Source organism: Stegastes partitus, unplaced genomic scaffold (assembly GCF_000690725.1).
Source record: "Stegastes partitus isolate 25-593 unplaced genomic scaffold, Stegastes_partitus-1.0.2 Scaffold132, whole genome shotgun sequence".
Taxonomy (NCBI): domain Eukaryota; kingdom Metazoa; phylum Chordata; class Actinopteri; family Pomacentridae; genus Stegastes; species Stegastes partitus.
In genome coordinates, this window is record NW_007577863.1 from 260,430 (window position 1) to 267,919 (window position 7,490).

A 7,490-nucleotide genomic window follows, 5' to 3' on the forward strand; every position below is an offset into this window, starting at 1 on the left:
ACACATGGTAACAGTGACAGGAGGAGGGTGACAGGAGGAGGAGGAGGACAGCATCAGCACAGGACCACAACAACGGCATTGTGGTGGCGTTTTGCTTTCATCTCTCTTGGCGAACACACAGCAACTGATAGAAAAGTCAACACTCCCCGTCGGGGAATCGAACCCCGGTCTTCCGCGTGACAGGCGGAGATACTGTCCACTATACTAACGAGGACTGCGTGGACCTCTGTTATTGTCATGTCAGCCACCGGCGGGTGCGGCCCCGCGACTTGTGCGATGTTTAAGGCGCATTGTTGAGCACACTCCCCAAACAGTTTCACCACCATTAACGCCTTGAGTCAACCCACTGACTATGATGCATTATTCTAAATAATAACGACACCAACTTCCCTTTCGTATGCCTGGACGCAAAAACGGTGGGACGATGTTCCCCCGTTCGAATTGATGGCCAGGAAAGCCACCCAACATGGTTTATGTAGTGTAGTGGTTATCACATTCGCCTCAACGACTTTGCCCACACAGCCCACCACCTGTTCAACCTGCTTGGTTCTGGGAGGCAGTTCAGGTCAATAAATACCCGCACGACCAGGCTTTTTCCCTTGGGCCATATGCTCACTAAACAAAAACAATATCTCTCTGTAGTCATTGGCCACCCACCACACCAACACCCTCCCCCCGTCTCGTCTGCCATCATCAACCGTATCTCTGGACATTGTTGCATTTGAGCACTTTATCACAAGGCACTTTATAGTCTGCTGCATCTACGGTTGCTATGCTGCTATACTTGTGTGCAGGAGAGCACCTTGTTTTGTCTGGGGGTTTTGTGTGGGGGGTGTAGTGTATGGACTTGGGTGGGAGTGTATGAGTGAGAGAAGGTGGGCTGCCCTTGGGCCTGGGTGAGAGGGTGTTTGAGAGAGAGAGAGAGAGTATGAAGGGGGTTTCTTCTGTCTTTTTTATATATTTATTAATGTTTATTATTGTCAAAGCACTGACCAAGAGTGTCAACTCTAATTTCATTGTGTTTGATACTATGTATTTTATGTAATGACAAAGCTTCTATTCTATTCTATTCTATTCTATTCTATTCTATTCTATTCTATTCTATTCTATTCTAACATTTGCATTGTACAAGTAACTTCAGAACTTAAGAAGAATAAAGAACCCGCAAAAAGAAAGCCAAAGATACATAGAAAGAGCCCAAATCACAGAGGCAGAGCTGAGGGTTACATAGTAGAGTAAAAGTCAGCATAAAAATCCTGAGTAAAGCAATAGGAAACGCCAGCATAGCATTCCAGTGCCAAATTCAAAGCAGCATCTAACCAATTATGGCTGTGTTCATACCAAGGGGTGGTCTCGAGCTTCTCTGTCCAGGAGAAAGCAGAGGCTAAATACCTTTAGGAACTAATTTGAGGTCGTTTATTAAACGTACAGTTACAATTGTTAAATATCTACGACGATCACATATTTGACATCCCACAAAGCATGTGATTGAAATGACTTCAAACGTGACATGTTTGTCTCTTACAGTCCCTGAGATCATATAAAATGTGTAAACCTGCACATGAACTGCGGAATTTCAGGATATATGAAAATCATTTCCAACATAATGAGGAACACAAGCATATATATTCAACAACAGGGTAGTTAACACTGATTGCAGTGACAGAGACAGCAGAAACACAAACACTTCAGATGTGATGTGTTCTTCTTCAGTACTGGTCCTGATGACCTGGTGTCATAAACTGAGTCCAGATGTTGGGATCATCACTCTGGTAAAGTTGAATTTCTTGAATTTGAGGATTTATAGCAGTCGTCTCATTTAGTTCAGTTAATTCCTGTATAGAAAGCTCCGGGTGTTATTAGGAGAAGAAGGTCAGGAGGTCACAGTGAAGAAGGCCATCTTCCATTCTCCAGAGGTGTACTTATTCTCATAAATGACACTATTATCAGGTTCTGGGGGAGGTAGGAGACGCCCTGTTGTCTCCAATAAAGCTGTGAGGGGTCATTCTGTCGTAAACATCTGATCAGCAGATGTCCCATGTGGATGGACATTTTGAGTTCTTCTGAAATGGTCTCCGACCAGATTTACAGCTGTGGGAAAAATCTCTGGATTCTCTGTGTGTGACTTTGGAAAGTGCCTGTTGTTCTGCTCCTCAGTCTGCTGTGTTGTGGTCATAAAGGCGCCCGACTGGATTCAGAACTTGGCTTTAATAAAGAGTAGTGACCAGGAGACCATACAGCAGGTACATACTGGCAGGTATCGGCGCATCAATACACAATGTGCATGTGCAGACCTACGGTGTCTGTGACAGGTCAGTATTACTGAGTTCACAGTCAATACTCTACAGTGATGAAATATGTTCAAGTATAAGTGCGGGTGTCACAACACCCACATCCCCCACGGGTGTGACGCCCATACCAGCGGTTCAAATGAACATGTAGTCGTTACAGTTTTCATGGCCTGTCACTCAGTGGAGGCCAGAGAGGAGCCTGTCGTCAGGAGAGAAAAACTGCACACTCGTGGACCAATAGGAGCGACATATTTCAACTTAAGGTCACTAGTTTTGTCTCGAGGCGCCAAGTCCTTAAAAGTTGCTAAATCTAGCGACAAAGTCAGTTGGAAGCACTGCGTTGCAGAACGGCTCTTATGCAAATGTGATTGTCTGGTAGCATCAGGCGCTGCACCGGCTAGAAGCAGAGCAGCGCTACGCCTTCATGCTGCCCAGAAGATCAGGTGACAACAGACATGCATGTGCATAGCTTTTGACCCATTTGCACTGGCAGGGGGAGGATAAATAATTTTCCAGGATAACTTAACCGTTTTCAAGGCATTTGACCTTTTTTTTCATTGGTGTCCATGATTGGAAAATTGCTCAATCATTTTCCAGGTTTTCCAGGACGGGTGGGAACCCTGATGGTAGAGCTGCCTTCACCTCCATCCTTTGTTTGTATAAAGCAATACTGTAGTTTGAAAACTAAGGAGGCTTTTCTTAGACACATTTGTATGAAATGCTTACAACTGTTAAACCTCGAGGCTACAAAGTAGATCGTTTTGGTTCAAGAGTGAGTTAGAGGCCACCGCATTTGTAACTGATCAATGTGATGAGTCACGCAGAATGTGGCCTGCAGATGAAGAGACCACCGATCATGTCATCTAAAATAGAAATCTCATTACTCTCACTCTCTGCAGCCCACATATAGAAGTGTTAAATATTTAAAATGTCGTCATCAGCATCACACTGGCCTGTACTTCATAAAGATTAATGATCCAACTTGTGAGTGGTGATTCTGTTGAAGATACAATTTAAAATGACTTCAGATTTGTGATCCCTGCAAATAACACGTGGAGCTCGTCTTCACAGCATCATGTGGCTTTCTTCTTACTGTCTTACTTATGCTGAAATCTGATCTAGGCTGACCTGTTTTTCTTACTTTATTGTAATGATCCAGTGCTTTTGTTGTGGTTCACCATTTTTTTTCTCCTACAAATTGTGTTCCTGCTCTTGACTGACAGCTGAGAACAGAAACATTGGCCAGAAAAACACAAAACGGGAGCTTAGCTTCTCAACAGAAACTGTGAAAAAAAAAGAATTTGAAACATCAGATGGCTTAAATCTCACAACTACAAGTCTGCAACGCATCCATGTATTCTGTATGTCGACTGCCACTCCATCACTTACGGAAGCAGGTTTTTAAATCTTTCACTGACCAGCAAGCACAGTATGAGCGGCCCGTAGCTCCAGCGGTAGTGCCGGTTGTTTACTTATCACGAGGTCGGCGGCTCATTCTCCAGAATCTGGGCAACACACTGAAGCCCACGTTGCTCCCAGTGGGTGTCCATGCAAAGCACATTGTACTGGCAAAGATGCAAAGTAAGTGCAGACCGTTTAACAACAGGAATAATTAGAGGAAGAAAAATGGTTTCAGATATGGTGAGCTGATGGTCACTGAAAATGTGAAAACGTGAAACATATTCTAGAAGACTGAATGACTTCTAAGGACCATAATGAGTAAACAGGATATATCAAAACTTTGCTTCTTGTTAAGGCGAGTTTTTGATCCAATGCAACCACCAGTAAGACTTCAAACTGCTCAAGACGTTTGCAAAAAAAAAAAAACAAAACAAACAACAAAACTGAAATAATTAAAAGGTAAAAAAAAAAAAAGAGATTTACCAACATGAAAAACATTGTTCTGTGTCTCCCTCTAGTGGGGCTGCAGGGAAACCAACTGGAAAATACACACAAATACATCAGGATTTCTTCTAGAGTTTTATTTGGCATTTGTCATTTCCACCACCATTAATAATCTGTAACCACCATAACAGCGTCATCACAGTGAAAGGTATGTGTCACTGTAAAAATAGGATATAAAACACAGGAAGCTTAAGAATGCATAATAGTGCTCATAAAATATATAATAGAGAGGCTAATATGTGTTGATTTGTTAATAAAGGATATGATTAAAAAGAACACTGAAGGAGTGCCGGTATGATGTAAAACAGCAAACACAAGACAGTGAACATATAAAACGTCAGAACCAGGTTTTCTGACCTGGATGCACTTAATTCATAAAACCCTCCAATGAACACAGATCGTCTTCTGTAGAATTCACTGCAGCTCAGTCATCACTACGAAGTGTCTCACATGTGAAAGCTTGAAAGAACTACTATATATCTGGCAATCAGGCCATCAGTCAACACAGACGCTGTAAGCTTGTGATGAGGAGTTTAACCCTAAAGCCATGAACAGTTTGCAGACAGACAGAATCAGATCTATGGCTCCAATTTGGGTAAATATCATCAGTATTAATTGTCAAACAAATAATCATGTAAATAAAATGCATAAATGAATCAACGAATTATAAAATAACTCAACACCGACGTCATTATAATGACATGTTAGTCCAACAACATCACTGATTGGCTGAAAGGTGACGGGCGGGCAAACAACAAGCTGGACAACAAGGTCACAGAAAACAATTCAATAAAAACGTATAAAACACATCTTCATATTCAACCTGTCTCATTTAAAAATCAAAACATGTTTTTCAGTAGCTTCCCTCTCGACTTATTTATACCATGAACTATTTTATATTGTGTGATAAAACATAGTTTGTTTCATGCTGTTAACAACATACTCACATTCAACATTGGACACTTTGGAGTTTTATACATGATTAGCACTTTGATCTGGCATCAATAGATTCTGTTTCCTTCAGTCAGTGGAAGCAGATGAAGACCAGAATCATTCCTTCTTTTAAAGAGCTGACTGAACAGTATCAGGGCTGCAAATGCATCCGATATGTTACTGGATACTGAAGAGAAAAGCTTTACAGAAAAGGTGTCATACTGCTTCCCTGTATCTTCTTATAAAACAGAAAAAGAATTGCACGAATGAACTCATAATTGCACATTACTGTGAGGAGATAATTCACTGCTGCAGATCAGCACCAGGAGCTCACAGCTAAACATTCTTCAGAGCTCAGCTGCTGTTAGTAACAATCCTCTCCTGATTTGGTGTTAAAAACAGTTGTTAGTAGCTAAGATATACGTGTGAAAAGCAAAGCGTAACAAAGGTCAGTCTGACGTTTAACATCAACTCCTGCAGCCTCCACGCTGATCTCACACTGCATCCGATTTGGTCCAAACAAGAAGAAATCCATCACAGGATCGTACAGCTGGATGTGGGCGTCTCTTCTCTGCCAGAAAAAACAAATACAAGTTTTTAAATCAATCACGTGTCGACGATATCACCGCAAGAAAGTCAACGGACGTCACTCCAATATGTTCCCAGCTCCTATCCATCATGTGAACGCTACAGTGGAAATCCTGTTCATGTTCACACGTCATGGATTCAGACGTTAAGACGCAATACAGAGAGGACACCTTTGTCGTCTTTGTTTTTGTTTACAAGGTGATGTGGTAATCCTGCAGTTGCCGCCGAGTTTAAAATTTTAATCGTAAAACTTGTTACCAGTCAATGTTTATGGTGTTGACATGTGCGGGGTCAGGTCACCTACATTTTCTGGATGAAACGACTACATTTCAACAGTGAATCTGTCCAACGACGCTGAACAAAAATATAAACACTGGCCAGCCTATGGCACACCTGTGCAATAATCCTGCTGTCTAATCAGCATCTTGATGCCACACCTGTGAGCAAAGGGGAAGTGCTCACTAACACAGGCCCTGTTTACACAAAGCAAAAACGTTGATATTTCAATATGTCTGGGCCTTTGGTTTACACGTAAACAAAGCTACAAGTCAAAACGATCACATCTGAAAACTCCGGCCACAGTGGAGATTTGGAAAAACTCCGTCTTTACGTTTGCATGTAGACAAGAGGAGACGGAGTTTGATGTCACAGTAAGCGACAAAAGCGTCACATGCATGCGACCATGTTTACAGTTTGGCTACGTCCACTTACTTAGACTGACATGTTTACAGTCAATATGTTCAAGTATTTCAAGTATTAAAAATCTGAACTGAGCATCAAGTCCTGCAGTGTGAACGTAGCCAATCTGTGGGATTGTTCAGTCAGATAATACAACGTTATCCTGATTGGTGTCATGTCGGAGTCAGAATCCAAGGCTGTCGCTATGTTAAGGCTGTTTTTTATGGGTTCTGTCGGATAGCCGTCAATGTTGGACAGCAAAGGTTTTCAGATTGTTAAGGGTCAAATTATCGAGTCACAACTGTCATCATTGTACAAACTAGAGCTCAATATTAGCAGAGAAGTAACAGTTCCTGATGTTTTTGAATGGAAGTGGATTTTAAACTTGTATTAGAAAGACAAGTCAAGAACAACAAAACAACGACAATGATCCCACCTTTGCTCTGGAGCGTCACACTGCTTCATTCTCTTCTGGGGGCTGCACTCGTGCTCAGTGGGAGTGTTCTGAGCACGTTTACTGGTCTCAGCGCTCATCTGAGGGAAGCAGCAGATATGTTTTTACTCTGGTGGCATATTAGAGGGAAGCTTGAGTATGAAGGCCGAAACATTTGTCTGCACTGTACAAAACAATGTCTAAATAGGTAACTATCTAAACTAATCCTTGCTACTTAATGACCTGCATTCCTATTCATTATCTATCACCATTTGGAGTTACCTGTATTTCTGCATACATTTGTCTGAAAACATGGTCAGCTCTTCATCCAAGTTAAAGTCCTGAACAAATACAATCTAATTTAACTAATAACACCCACAACGCTGCCTGGAAGTGTCCAACACCATCTGTAATGCTGCATATCTGTGGATATGCAAATTAGTGCCCACCTCTATCTCCACTAACCCCCCACCGCTTAGCAGCCGCTTTTAAATTAACAGACAATGTTTCAGTTTTTGTCCTTCAGTGCTGATTGGCCATTATTCATGACATGTAACCAACCAGATGTGGATCAGGCATTGCTCAAGACCAGAGAGAGGGGGCTGCATCAGAGCTTCTTAAATCAGACATCAGTTAAAAAAACACACAAACAACATCTTGAA

The 7,490-nt window shown here is 41.8% G+C and overlaps 1 long non-coding RNA gene and 1 other non-coding gene across 2 annotated transcripts; both read right to left on the reverse strand.

Moving 5' to 3' along the window:
- Nucleotides 1-142: 142 nt before the first annotated feature.
- trnad-guc (transfer RNA aspartic acid (anticodon GUC)) lies at nucleotides 143-214 on the reverse strand. The gene has a single exon. It is a non-coding gene; the product is annotated as a tRNA-Asp (tRNA).
- Nucleotides 215-4,258: 4,044 nt separating this feature from the next.
- On the reverse strand, nucleotides 4,259-6,924 carry LOC103355108 (uncharacterized). Its single transcript, XR_520069.1, has 2 exons — nucleotides 6,832-6,924; nucleotides 4,259-5,700 (listed from the first exon to the last, which is right to left on the reverse strand). It is a non-coding gene; the product is annotated as an uncharacterized LOC103355108 (long non-coding RNA).
- Between the last annotated feature and the right edge of the window lie 566 nt (nucleotides 6,925-7,490).